Source organism: Schistocerca cancellata, chromosome 9 (assembly GCF_023864275.1).
Source record: "Schistocerca cancellata isolate TAMUIC-IGC-003103 chromosome 9, iqSchCanc2.1, whole genome shotgun sequence".
NCBI lineage: Eukaryota > Metazoa > Arthropoda > Insecta > Orthoptera > Acrididae > Schistocerca > Schistocerca cancellata.
Genome location: NC_064634.1, coordinates 61681927 through 61697577, shown reverse-complemented (window position 1 = coordinate 61697577; position 15651 = coordinate 61681927). Strand labels below are relative to the sequence as shown.

Below are 15651 nucleotides of genomic sequence, written 5' to 3'. Positions count from 1 at the left end.
CTGAGGTGACAAAAGTAATGGGACACCTCCTAATATCGTGTCGGGACCTCGTTTTGGCCGCCATAGTGCAGAAACTCTACATGGCGTGGACTCAACAAGTCGTTGGAAGTCCCCTGCAGAAACATTAAGCCATGCTGCTTCTATAGGCGTCCATAATTGCGAAAGTGTTGCCGGTGCTAGATTTTGTGCACGAAATGACCTCTCGATTATGTCCCATAAATGTTCGATGATATTCATATCGGGCGACCTGTGTGGCCGAATCATTCGCTAGAATTCTCTAGCACGTCCTTCAAAGCAGCTGCGACCAACTGTGGCCCTGTGATATGGCGCACTGTCATCCATAAAAAGTCCATCGTTGTTTGGGAACTTGAGCTCCATGAATGGCTGCAAATGGTCTCCAAGTACCCGAACATAGCCATTTCCTGTGAATGATCGATTCAGTTGGACCAGAGGACCCAAGTCCATTGCACGTAAACAAAGGCCACACCATTATCTAGCCACCGCCAGTTTGCACAGTGCCTCGTTGAAAGTCTGGGTCCAGCCCGCATCTCGTGGTCGTGCGGTAGCGTTCTCGCTTCCCACGCCCGGGTTCCCGGGTTCGATTCCCGGCGGGGTCAGGGATTTTCTCTGCCTCGTGATGGCTGGGTGTTGTGTCCTGTCCTTAGGTTAGTTAGGTTTAAGTAGTTCTAAGTTCTAGGGGACTTATGACCACAGCAGTTGAGTCCCATAGTGCTCAGAGCCATTTGAAAGTCTGGGTCCATGGCTTCGTGGGGCCTGCGCCACACTCGAACCCTACCACCAGCATTTATCTGACCAGGCCACGGTTTTACAGTCGTCTAGCGTCCAACTGGTATGGTCACGAGCCCAGGAAAGGCGCTGCAGGCGATGTCGTGCTATTAGTAAAGGCACTGGCGTCGGTCGTCCGATGCGATAGCCCATTAACGCCGAATTTCGCCAGGCTGGCCTAACGGATGCGTTCGTCGTACGTCCCACATTGATTTCTGCGATTGTTTCACGCAGTGTTGCTTGTCTGTTAGCACTGACAACTCTACGCAAACGCCGCAGTCCTCGGTCGTCAAGTTAAGGTCGTCGGCCCCTGGGTTGTCCATTGTGACAGTAATGCCTGAAATATGGTATTGTCAGCACACTATTAGACTGTGGGTCTCGGAATATTGAATTCCCTAACGATTTCGGAAATGTAATGGCCTATTCGTCTAGCTCCAACTATCATTCCGCGTTCAAAGTCTTAATTTCCACTGTGCCTCTGCCAGGCAATTAAAGTGTGATTTGCACACAGATATAGAGGTAGATGTAGATAAACACATCGGAAATTTTTTACATGAGTCACCTGACAAGGGAACCTCCCCATCGCACCCCCCTCAGATTTAGTTATAAGTCGGCACAGTGGATAGGCCTTGAAAAACTGAACACAGATCAATCGAGAAAACAGGAAGAAGTTGTGTGGAACTATGAAAAAAATAAGCAAAATATACAAACTGAGTAGTCCATGCGCAAGATAGGCAACATCAAGGATAGTGTAAGCTCAGGAGCGCCGTGGTCCCGTGGTTAGCGTGAGCAGCTGCAGAACGAGAGGTTCTTGTCTTCCCTCGAGTGAAAAGTTTAATTTTTCATTTTCAGACAATTATTATATGTCCGTCCGATGCGAGGTAACTGCGCCGTAGTATGCGGACGCTACATCTAAACAAACATCGAAACACACGTCAGTCGACTACAGCGCGCGGAAGAGAGAGTATTCCTGCTAACGAGGCTCCCTGGCTGGCAGTTGACCGGTACTTTGGACGAGAGTGCATTAAATACGTGAGATGTATTCCGTGGGCAATATGAATCCAGCAAATATAGCTCGCGACTTCAATAACAAGGTCAATGAATATTTTCCGAACTGTAAGGAATCGGAAAGTTCCTTAAGGGATCGAACGTATAGAATATATCAGACGTGTTTTCCTGTGGAGGAATCGGTTGACCTATGACCTTGCGATCAAATGTTTTCGGTTCCCATAGGAGAGGCACGTCCTTTCGTCTACTAATCGCACGGTTTTGCGGTGCGGTCGCAAAACACAGACACTAAACTTATTACAGTGAACAGAGACGTCAATGAACGAACGGACAGATCATAACTTTGCGAAAATAAAGAAAGTAAACTTTTCAGTCGAGCGAAGACTTGAACCAAGGACCTCTCGTTCCGCAGCTGCTCACGCTAACCACGGGACCACGGAGCTCCTGAGCTAACACTATCCTTGATGTTGCCTATCTTGCGCATGGACTACTCAGTTTGTATATTTTCCTTATTTTTTTCATAGTTCCACACAACTTCGATTGATCTGTGTTCAGTTTTTCAAGGCCTATCCACTGTGCCAACTTATAACTAAATCTGAGGGGGGGGTGCGATGGCGACGTTCCCTTGTGAGTACAAATGATAGCTCCGCCAATGCACTGCCGTTTTATACCTTGCGTAAGCGATAGTACCGCCGTCTGTGGTATGCGCATATCGCTACCTCGTGACTTGTTCCCTCAGTGTATACTGTTCTCCTCGTCCGGAAACGCGCGTTTTGCACGCTGTGACGTCAGAACTATATCACGTAGCACGTTGACGTTCGCGTTCACGCCCTGTACGAACGCGGCTTAAGCGTCTCGAGCGGAATACCGGAGCAGAGCAGCGAGTGCACTCACAATGCTTCAGCCGAGGCTATTCGCACTCTGCTTCACGTTTGTACGAAGGAGCTCTTGCAGCGCGCGGGTAGCCTCGAGACCTTGGCCCCCACCTGCCGGCATTCGCTGGAGTCTTTCGACACTGCGTTGCACGACCGACACGCAACAGGTGCCACTTCTGCCGCCTCCGCTCACGGTCTGCAGTGAATGTACGCAACGCGTGCTTCGAAAGGACGCTGACCCTAATACGTCAAGAAATGAATATCTTCTTCGGCTGCTAAACACAGGACATGCATCTCTGAATAACAATCGACGTGCGTTACAAGAGACCAGCATTAGTTTTCTCAGCAGAAATTTCTAACCAGGTTTAGGATAAGTCGTTGCTACTATTTTACTTGTTAAACCACACCTATCGCCGGCCGAAGTGGCCGTGCGGTTCTAGGCGCTGCAGGCTGGAGCCGAGCGACCGCTACGGTCGCAGGTTCGAATCCTGCCTCGGGCATGGATGTGCATGATGTCCTTAGGTTAGTTAGGTTTAATTAGTTCTAAGTTCTAGGGGACTGACGACCTCAGAAGTTAAGTCGCATAGTGCTTAGAGCCATAGTGCTCAGAGCCAGCCACACCTATCAAACAGAACAGTAATTTTCGTATGAGCAGCGCCACACTGAAGAGTTTGCGCAACACATTTGATACGAATCACTACTGTCATTTCGCTTCTCATCCAGATGCGCAAGAGCTGAGTTCCAGGCGGAGCACAAAGTCTGACATATTCCTACATATTCACTTCACATCCGTTGTCTACGATTATGAAAATGAGTCAAATGGCTCTGAGTACTATGGGACTTAACATCTGAGCTCATCAGTCCCCTAGACTTAGAACTACTTAAACCTAACTAACCTAAGGACATCACACACATCCATGCCCGGACGCAGGATTCGAACCTGCGACCGTAGCATCAGTGCGATTCCGGACTGAAGCGCCTAGAACCGATCGGTCACAGAGGCCGGTTGTCTACGATTATAATTCCTTTTATTACGGAGGTTAGATTCAGATACCATGCAGCCACCACCTTATTACATAATTATGACCAACGTCCGACGTTTCAAAAATAATAATTACGCCCACGTAAGGAAATACAGAGAGCATAATACCTGATCATAGCAACTAATCATGGTATCTGGTCACAAATACAATTTTTTTAGATTTTTGACGGCAGAATGGTAAAAAAAAAAACACTGTAGATAACTTTGTACTGAAAGTAAACTGCTATAATATCTTCCGGCTATACGATGGCGCTCGCAAGGTACTGAGGATATGACGCTGTTGCCTGACAGACACGCACCGCGAGAACTACAGCAGCTCACAAGCTCTTCAGCATTCCTCGTCCGACTTTTTTGCTCACGAGCCGATATTGACATTGTGGAGCGGCCCCTCGGACGCATACGTAACGATCTTCTAATTTACTAATAACCTATAAAAATTAGTAAGTTATGAGACGCCAATAGACTAGCTGTAGTAAGTACTGACTGTTAAAGTTTAGCACGATTCAGAACACTTCCCGTCGACTATCCTCTGTTTCAGATCGCTGGAAACCTCCGTGACCTGAAAACTGTAACACTGTAACTGCTTGACGAAGTGTCGTGTTGGTTGCGGTAGCGGATAATTAACTGATTAATAACAGTAATTGTATTCAAATTGACTATGCTATTTCAGACACGGTCACAAATGTTTGATTGCCTTCTTTTACTACAGCCGTCATTTAAGCTCACATTCCTTGTTACAAATATGTACCGCATATGTGGGTGACGGTCTCTACAATGCGCATTCATGAATCCATGTCAAAATTTATACCATAGCAGCTAATGGGCACAAGTCGCGCACGCCCTTGTGTTGCCAGTACTGGAAGACAAGCAATAAAACATTCCTCTCTCACATTTTAACACTGCAGTGTACGTGCTACCAATCCCTCTGCCCCACGGCAAGCGGCCAACTTTACTAAGATCAAAGCCGAATTCACTAACGTCAATTAAAATTCCGCATGTTACTAAATTACCGTATCTGTAACTTTTTTCTGTTACTCGGCAAGAAAACTACACTCTTAAGAAGCTCCTAACGACAGTTGTTGTTTTTGAATTTGGCTGTTGCTAGGCACCTATGATTACTGAATATGGTTGAGAACCGCGGACCGCACAAGTACTTGATCAGTCTTTCGCAAGAAGTTACTTCAAAAAAAATTTTTAGAAAATGTTATCACATCATGCCAGAAATGTAAAATTGTGCATTTTACAAAACCCCTCGCGCGACTGGTTCTAGAATGCTGCTCAAGTGTGTGGAACCCGTACCAGATACAACTAGCAGGAGATATTGAGCGTGTACAGAGAAGGGCAGCACGAATGCTCACACATTTGTTTAGTCAGTGGGAGAGTGTCACAGACTTACTGAACTTGAAGACTCTTGAAGCTATACGTAAACTACCCGAGACAGTCTATTAACAAAATTTCAAGAACCGGCTTTAAATGACGACTCTACGAATATACTACAACCACCTACGTATCGCTCACACAGGTACTGTGAGGATAAGATTAGAATAATTATTGCGCGAACACACGCATTCAAAGAAATCATTCCTCGCGAGCTCCATACGTGAATAGAACGGGAAGAAACCCTAATAACTGGTACAATGAGACGTACCCTCTACCATCCAGTTCACGGTGGTTTGCAAAGTATAGCTGTAGATTCAGACATAACATGTAGCATAGCACAGTTGACTGTATCGATTACTGGAGTAACCCGCTCAGTTATCAGCAAAATTTACATGCCACGTCACATAATAAGATACCAGTTTGGTAGAATCAATGTGATTAATATAGTACATAGGGCTACTGCCAACAGGTGGCGTCGTTTATCGATGGCGTTGCTGTAGGCCTGTCTCTGTCGAGGCGTGATCGCTGTATCGCTGTAGTGCCGCGAGCAGATCCATCGTCTGCTGACTGCTGCCGTGGACACAGAGCCACGCAGTAGGGCCCTCCAAAAATGGTTCAAATGGCTCTGAACACTATGGGACTTAACATCTGAGGTCATCAGTCCCCTAGAACTTATAACTACTTTAACCTAACACACATCCATGCCCGAGGCAGGATTCGAACCTGCGACAGTAGCGGTCGCGCGGTTCCAGACTGACGCGCCTAGAACTGCACGGCCACACCGGCCGGCGTAGGGCCCTCCACAGATGTCAGCTGCAGTATACATGTTCCACCCGGCCTGTCGCATAGTTCCTCTAACCGATCACCTCGGACACCCAATGCAACAATCACAACCTCAGTAAAGTCGTCATAAATGTTGAAATAAGAGTTATGACTGAATTCGTTCTACTCATTCATTCAGAATTAGATTCGGATCTTGCTTTTTGTGAGTATACATTTCAAATTGCTCCAAGATGTTAAGGTATCGTCCGTTTTGAGATGTTGTGTGCGATATCCAAACTTCGCTCGATGTTCGTGATTGAGTGCTTTAAAGTTGCCATATATGCCGCAAACGCTGTTTTGCTTGAAGAGTATGTGTGCTCCCTGAAACTGACTTCAAAGTTCTTCCGCATTTGCCGTATGTGTACCGTTTACTGCAGTCACTGAATTTCATCCTGTCTGCAAGAACACTGACACTTTTTGCACAAAGTTACTAACTGCGATACCACCCACTTGGAAATAATGGGAGATCTAAATCACCTTCTGATTGGAGTCTTATGAACTTGCAAGTTGCAGAATCTCTGGCGCCTGTCCTGTGAAGGTGATTTGAGGTGTTGTCGTCGTGATAGAAGTGTATCTTGATGGTGGCAGTTACGTATTATGTACATGTCCAATGCGTAAACTGCCATCTTCTGGGAAAACAGATAGCACTCGTGGTCTCTGTGTAGTCGTATTTCTTCGGACTATCATTCCACGACTTATCTACACTTACCGAAATTTTAGCGATGTGACTACATACATTTAAATCTTCTTAAATATGTGCCCATTGAGTACTGCGTCTTTATTTAGGAGGTCCGCACATTCATTTAGTTGAATCCTTTGGTTCTATAGTACCGCGAACAATTTCATCGAAGTTCCTTCCATACGGCAGGATAAGTCGTATGCCTTTAGTTTTAACATCTTCGCAAGGTGGTTACTTAGAACTTTTATTTTAACAGTTCGATAACCGTTATGAGAAATTTAAGCGCTCTGCTTAACCATTGTTTTCTCAAAGTCGAGTAGGACTTCCGTATTCGACGTCGAAGCATTAGATAGAACTACTTTTTCTGCATCTTTCGACTGCTTCGGAATAATGAGGTAGCAATTTTACTGTGATGAGTAATTCGTCTAGGTGGAAACAGCATTCAACAGATGCAATGCCACCTACATACTTTGCCTTCTTGTAAATTCACACCTGTGCAAGATGATTGATATCTCTTGCCAACATATCAGCTTCATAGCATACAATTTGTCAGGAAAATAAACTAAATGAGCAGTATATTTCCTTGTAAACAACATAATTTAATGGGCACAGAAAGTTTTATCGAACGCGGTGGCGTTGCGATTAGCACACTTGGACTCGAATTCGGCATGACGGTGGTTCAATTCTCCGTCTGGCCAGCCAGTTTTAGGTTCTCCGTGATTTCCCTAAATCGATTTAGTCAGACGCCCGTTTGGTTCCTTCGAAAAGGACACCGCGTATTTCCCTTGCCAATCCGTCCATGCTTGTGTTCCGTCTCTAGGTCAGTCGACGATGGGACGTTATTTCAAAATATTCTGTCTTCAACAATCAGAGAGAGAAACGCGATCAAGAAGACTCTTCTCCGAATGCCGCTTCTGAAGTAAACTGACCAATTTACTTCGTGAAAATACCAGTATGATTTCTAATGCATATTCATGGTTGTTTTTCTTCCGTTGTATTTGCAGTTTTACATGTAATCTCAATCACTATGCAAGTAGGTTTGCCATAGGCCACCCACCGACATACGTGAAAATCATCTTAACGACCAGAAAAAGTCTTATAACTAAGAGGGCATTGAACTTTGAACATCTGGATATGCAAGATAGCATTTACGTACCGAACCACGAAAGAAATGTTCAGCAGTTTGCTAAAATGCAGGTCTCTACATTCTGTTTAAGTATCACTTATGAATACCATCTTCACAAGAATCGGATCAGTGCAGTGAATCAGACATACGTCTCTACAACTGAGGTTTCGTGGTCGTACAGTAACGCAATTTCGCGTGACGTGTAGGCGACAAAACAGCGACTGTAATGACTTGTGTACGAAAACGTTCGTCACGCTACTATGAGAAGTAGCACGTGGCGCGTTCGTCATACTGTTTATAATTGCAACAATCTGCTGCTAAAGGAATAATAGGCCATTGTTCCGTGTTCGCCTTTAGGACTGTGCTGATCTTAAATAACCGTAGCCCCGCTACGCACAACGGCTCACATACAATGCCTCTAATGATCGTCTGTAGAGCTCAATTGTGACGCTCCGATACGGAGGCGTGGCGCCGTCCCCGTTCCTAATTTCTATTCTCCAAACCTTGCGCCTATTCTCCACACCTTGTTACGGTCATGTGGGACAAATACGGTTTCGGTTCAAGGTCAGAAGGATTTACGTAGTTCTTTGTTGTGTCACAGACCGAGGTCTGCGCTGGCCGGATAACGACTTCACGACACTGGGTATACACAATGGCATGTTCGCCCCCCTCGTAATCAAATTCCGCAGTGCACTGATGTCGGCCTATGAGCATAAGATGGTAAAAACTATAAGAATTGGAGAAAAAAAGGTTCGTAAAAGGAGCTTCATGAGCGTAATGTTCCTGAAAATGCGACACCGAGAATGATGGACAAAGAATTTCTCCATGCAGGCATTTGTCTGAACTGATTTAGACACACTAGATTGCCTAAATCTGGATGGCAGGACATCAAATTAAATCCACCTCTTCTCGAATGTGAATCCAGAACATTAATCACTGTGTCACTGCGCGTGCATATTATATTCCAGATAGGAAAACGTAAATATTAAACATTTGTTTGTTCTGTCGTAAATGGGAATCAAATTTCGGGAAGATCGTGAGGTGGCGAGAACATACTCTTGTGAAGTACCACCAATGAGCTCAATCAGAAAAATACCGTTTGTGAAAAGTGCAACAAAAGTAAAAATGACGCGAATGAATCCAAATTTGGTAGGAGTGCAAAAAAGTGCACCAGCGATACCGTCAGGACAGAAGAGAGATGGCGTACATTTAGGCAGCCTGAAGTTGGTACTTCAGAAGATCAGAACAGTACTTTTGAGTACAGTTGCAGCAGTGTACCTTTGTTCATAATATATTATAAAGAAATATTTATCCAATAACTGACATTTTACGACTTTTTTATGATCCGACATACAGGTCACAGTACGATTGATACTTTAAATCAGCCACGCGGATTGAGGCGCCGTGTCACGGATTGCGCTGCCCCTTCCGCCGGAGGTTCGAGTCCTTCCTCGGGCATGGGTGTGTGTGTGTGTGTGTGTTGTTCTTAGCATAAGTTAGTTTAAGTAGTGTGTAAGTCTAGAGACCGATGACCTCAGCAGTTCGGTCCCTTAGGAATTCACACTCTTTGAATCACCAGTTCCTAAGTTCCGTTTGTCTGCAAATTAGATCTGGCAGCATTACTAGAAACTCTAAAACACGGGACATATGCGAAAGTCAGGCCATCTGACTCACTAGTGTCCATGAAATGGGTTTGTAATACAGTGACATTGCTGCTCATACAGGGCACGCTGCTACGGCAATGATGCGCGTAAAGAACCAGTCGACAGAAAGGGCAGTAGGCAGAGACGATCGGTAACTGGACCAAGCAATATCTCAACAGTAATGAATGGCGACCATGTTGACCCAACTGTATGGCTTCATACGCCGTGTTGGCTCGACGCTGGAGCACTGCAATCGATGTGAATCTACCTGCTTCGACGACTCTACGCCGTCTACATTGGACTGGGGGCACGTGTGTCATTGCGTCGATTTCCACTGTCCAAAAATCACAAATCCTCACACAACTACAGGTAAACAAACGCCGCTGCTGGCATTCTCGGACGAGTCTCGCTTTTTGAACTTCATATACGACCCGCACGCAACGACATTTCTGGAGAACACACGCATCTGGACGTTTCACATTATAATCAGTTCCAAAAGGCAGCTAGCGAGTGAGGTGGCGAAGTGGTAAAGCCATTTGAGTTGGACAGGAATGGACAGCGATTATAATTTGCACCCGCAATCCGTATTTAGGTTTTCCGTGGTTTCCCTATGTGGCTGGAGGTGAAAGCTGGAATGGTTCCTGGTCTTCAGTCCACAGACTAGTTTGATGCAGCTCTCCATGCTACTCTATCCTGTGCAAGCTTCTTCATCTCCCAGTACCTACTGCAACATACATCCTTCTGAATCTGTTCAGTGAATTCATCTCTTGGTCTCCCTCTACGATTTTTAGCTCTTTGAGAATAACGCGGACAATTTCCTTCTCCAACCACTCAAATCAGAGCTTGTGCTACGCCTCTAATGATATTGTAGTCGGCGTTAACTCGAATCTTCTCTTCTACTTCCACATTCAGTTAATACTGGTCTGTAATCCTTATAATTTCAAGCTCGTTCATGTACCTAACCTAGGATGTAGCAGAAGATAGCACGTAATGGTAGCATACACTACTAACAGTGGTACATGCCTCAAACATTCGGTTACGAGATCATGGAGCTGTTGTCTTAAATTCTGAGCCGTCGTATTACAGCCTGTATCCTAGAATATCTGCTATCCACCGGGTCACATGCCAAAGCCTTCTTTCCTCACTAGATTCAAATGGCTGATTCCGAGACTGGAGCCAAAGACAACACGTGACTTAGCGACCTCAGTAACGTAAACAAACACCATGCTGCATACTTTTCGGGCTGGGACACCTCTTGCTTAAGCAGAACACTCTCGCCAGCCCGCGATTAAAGACCTGAACGCTATTTTAAGCTATTGGCGAAACCTCTGGGGAAATCGGCCTGGTAATGCACTATCCCAAATTTGTTTTGGGCGGCTGTGGAGGCGGGTGTGGCGATTGGGACCACGTGGGAGGTCCGCGTGGCCGCATTCCTCGCTCTTCCTGCGGCTTCGTCTCTCGCCGACAGGCCGGCTATTACGGCGTCTCGGGCTGCCCGCGTTACCAACACACAGACGGCTAGCTAGAATGCTGTGCGGGTAGTCTACGACCCGCGGCGACAGGCGCAAGGCAACCACGGCGGAATCGCACCCGTTGCGTAAACTTCACGACACGGCCAACAAGTCTATAGATCTTACGCCTGCTCAACAAATTCCGACACGCCCGAAAGTAAACCAAGATCAGATCAGAGAGTGTGGCTGCCCGTGACACGACTCCCACACCGAAACAAAAAAAAACTACAGGATCCCTAACCCCTCAACATAACTCACCACAATCTGGAGCAGAATTCGAGAGCACATTCCAAGTTCAACTATAACCAGTATGGATACGCAAAACACCGATCACGCCAAGCTCAACTCACACTCGTCACAAATAATAGCCTACGGATCGTGGGCGGGGGTTATTACGTGGAGCAGGTGTTCCTCGGACGCCGATAGGCTTCGAACACAGTGCGACACTGACCCCTGTTGCAGAAAATTACTCAATATGAGATAGCTAACCACATCTGGCACTGGAACTTCATATTATACTAGTCGCCCCCCCCCCCCCTTGTATTCGCAGCTGCCTGGGAAACATTTGTTTCTGCTGCTCATCTCTGTCTGTATTTCAGCCTTTTTTAATGTCTGAAATCCAATCTGGTTTTTGTTTCTGCTCACATAAATAAAAGAGACTATCCGTATTGTTTCCTTTCTACTAATCTGACATTCGACAGACAGTGATTTCATCACGGGCGATTTGGTATCAGCTAAAGATAAATGACTTGTTGGGAACCGGTCGAAGATGTCCAACTGCTAACACACTAGACTGAATTGAGAAGCAGGGTTCACAACCGTGTCTGGCTATCCTGATTTAGATTTCCGCTTAATTAGGAGCGAATGACGGAATGGTTTTCTTAACACGGTTCGCATTTTATCGGACATCTTTTCGACGGTACATTGAAGTTCTAATCTCTCTTCCATAAGGAAAAGAAACAACAGTGTTAGTTAGTGACGCTAATGGTGATTTTTATCGAAATATTAAGTAAGTTTGGAATGTATGTAGAGAGACCAAATTACGTTCAACAGTTATTAACAAGTGGCTAAGCTGTTTCAAATTCGCATCATTGCTGACCGGCTCGTGCTGAATCGACTTACATCATGCCTTTTTATATGTCTATTTATTCCAGTTACAGACTACAATTTTTTACACCAGATAATTGGTTTCGATCTGCCCTGAGGACAAAACTCTTTTAGTCTACTAGTTTCAGAGTGTGCCATATTTAAATATGTTGACTCGATGTGAATGAAAAGCAGTTTGTACTCAGTTCTTGAAGATGATCATCATAGATGGCAATTAATTACCTAGTACAAAATCATGTGGTACATAATAACAATAAATGTAAAATTCCTGCCCTGGAGCACTGCGAATTTTGCTGCAACTATGTCACAACTCAAGTAAATCACGCCTGGCCGAGGTGGGAAATCGCAAAAGTCTATAGCAGAACCAACATCATTCCTAAACTGGAGTTGACCTCGAAGTGGCGGGCAACGAAGTCCAGAGGTGAAATGGTTCAAATGGCTCTGAGCACTATGGGACTCAACGTCTTAGGTCATAAGTCCCCTAGAACTTAGAACTACTTAAACCTAACTAACCTAAGGACATCACACACACCCATACCCGAGGCAGGATTCGAACCTGCGACCGTAGCAGCCCTGCGGTTCCGGACTGCAGCGCCAGAATCGCTAGACCACCGCGGCCGGCATCCAGAGGTGAAGGGATATCCCCTGTCCTGGGGACAGGACGTCAGCGAAGCGTGCAACACGACAGGCGTGTTCGACCCAGATTCCTGCCCGCTATACCTGCACGTCGCCCAATACAGACGCCCGGTCAAGACCGCACGAACCGCTCCGCTCGCCAACGGCACCACGTCGCGGAGCCTCGAAACGGCGATACAGAATCTTGCAAATAGTAAAAGCAGATGAACTGATACATTTCCCCTTTCTACATTTTCCTTGAGCGCTCTACATAGCATAGAATCGGCAGCTAATAAGCAAGATACGATCATTCGGGGTACCTTTCCAAATATCTGATTAGGTCGATGAAGTTTTGACTAACGGAATTCACTACGATACATTGAACGGGGAATATTTAACACATACGAGAAACAGCGCGCGGTATCCGCAGAAATTTAATAGAACCCCCACTGTTGTCAATAGACACTGGTATGCAAAACTGAAGGATGAAAATACCTTTCGCATGATGCGTCACTGCCAAGCGATATAGCTCGATGAAACTTGGACCATACATAGAAAGAACTACTACAGTACAGCAGAGAAGGTGTCTGAAAGAAATCCGCAATGAGACGAGCAGAAATGACAGTTGTATTCAAAGACAATAATTACAATAAATTCTTCGCGATTCATGATGGTCCTTTGGATATTAAAAATGCGGGAATAGCTCTTAATCGCGTGAGTGATCACCACGGCCACAGGGCTGCTAAGGAGTTCTCGTGTCAGGGCGTTCACAATTCCTGGATGGTCGTTGGTACAAGTGGACTTGCCACAATACATTTCCCCAACGCACCCCACATGCCTCGATGTGGTTTAGGTCGACAGAAAGGACAGCTGGTTCCAAGAGGCTCCACCTGCGCTGTTCGGTGCGATCGCGCTTTGTCATCCATAAAAATGAGGTCAGGGCCGAAAGCACGCCTGAAAAGATGCAGACGCGGAAGGAATACAGTGTCACAACAACGTTGAACGGTGAGTGTACCGTGTTCAAAGAGCTGGAGGTCAGTACGGCCCTGAAACATATGCCTGGCCACACAATAACATCTTGCCCACGAAAACGATTACGTTCGACGACGTACCTTTATATTATGTGTAGCAGCCCTTTTTCTGTTTTCGCTTTTTCGTGTAATAGGTGAGAGTTTGATTTTATTTTTTACACATTGCTGTCATTGAAGGGATTTACTTTATTTAATATTGTCCCGGCTAAGTATCCGTTTGATTACTTTTAAAACCCAATGTTAAACGTGGGTCACTACACGTATAGTCTTCCCAACTCTGAGAGAAAAAATCTTTAGTGGCTTTACTACCAATGTTTACAGACGACGATACTTTAACCTTTCGTTCAATTGTTTTAGTTACGAATCGCTAGTTTGTTCTTGGCATAGATCACGTAACCTTAACGTTTATTAATCTAAGTTAAATTAATGTTCAAGACTTGTATTATGTTTCAAATTAACAACGTCAGTTTATTGACATGAATTATTAATAAATAAGTTCACTCATACGATCTCATTCAAAGAAGTTCTTTAATTAGATGTCTAAGTAGGATTCCCGCTAGCATCAGAGATGTTAGATAATATCCTGTCACTTTCGGTAAATAAGTTATTTCTATTTAATATCCGCAAACTGTCATTAACTATGATCACTAGTCGCGTGAAGTTAAAAGTTTCCCACTATCACAATTCAAAGTCCGAATCCGGTTAAAATTCTCAATTCAGTAAAGAGTTTAAATATTCACATGAATTGACATTAAATCCAAAGAGATTGCTATTCACCTTCCCGTTTATCTAATCTGATAAATGTCCAAATTAAAGTCTTGAATTGACAATCCTCAAAAACAATCTCGTCAGGATCTATTCTTGATCCCCGTTCAATAAAGTCTCAATTGTTGTTCTCTAAAGCTGTACGTCCTAAATAACTTCCAAACTAGAACAGACTAGAGACTGGAGTATCGTAATTACAACGTGTGGCTATTTATACTTTAATAAACACTGTCTTTGGTGTCCCAGACCTACGTTCTACGACTATAATATTGATTTTCTTACGTATTGGAATAACTAATATAATTAAATTTTCCTTTTCTTTTCTTTTGTTTTCTATACAAGATATTTCCCTCTATTTGTTTATTTATTTTTCGTAATTACTACTTGTGGAGGGACTTGGGTCATTTTGTGAATTGATATTTAAAGGACATGGGAGCTAATCTGGGAGCTATTTTTGTTTTTTCAACACCGAGAGGCGCTGTAGGTGTTACGTCTGCCAAAAAACGGAAACACGTAATGCAACCAGGAACAAAGTCGAACATAATCGTTTTGGTGGTTCAGTGTTATGGTGCAGGGCGGCATAATGTTGCATTGGCGTACTGACCTCCAAATCTTTGAAAATTGTACGCTCACCGTCCAACGACGTTATTATGGCACTGCATCCCTTCTCTAAGTTCGTCTTTTCAGGGATGCATTCGGCCTTGACTTCATTTTTATGGATGACAATGCGCGACCGCATCGAACTGCGCAGGTGGAGGGGCTCTTGGAACGAGAGGATTATTCGGCGATTGGACTAGCCTGCCGTTCCGACTTCGGGTCCATCGGCACGTGTGGGATGCGTCGGGGAGACACAGCAGCACGTCCACAGTTGTCAACCACGCTGGCGGAGGACTTGAACGGCCTGCCCCAAGAACTCCTTGCCCAGCTAGTGGCTAGCAGGGGAGCACATTGCAGCGCATGCACTGCCGCCCCTGATGCTCATACACGCTATTAAGAACCATGGTTCCACCTTTTGTAACTCCAGGGGACCATCATAAATCGCGGAGACTCCAGTATAATTATAGTCATTGCAATAAAAGTGTCATTTCTGTTTGTCTTATTGTGTATTATTTCCAGTTACTTTCTGTACTACACTGTAGCAGTTATTTCTACATATGAGGCAAAGTTCATCGAACTATGTTAGTTGGCAGTGACCTATCATACGACAGTTACTTTCGTCCTTAGGTTTTGAGCATCAGTGTACATACAAGATTTCTCAGAG

General features: G+C 44.9%; 2 protein-coding genes across 2 annotated transcripts in view; one reads left to right on the top strand and one right to left on the bottom strand.

Annotated features, from left to right (window-relative positions):
- Positions 1–15651, bottom strand: part of LOC126100212 (HIV Tat-specific factor 1 homolog) — a 564133-nt gene that overhangs the window by 463155 nt on the left and 85327 nt on the right. The window lies entirely within an intron of this gene.
- The window catches only part of LOC126100213 (lithostathine-1-like), an 88292-nt gene that overhangs the window by 31502 nt on the left and 41139 nt on the right, over positions 1–15651 (top strand). The gene's annotated exons all lie outside the window — the stretch shown is intronic.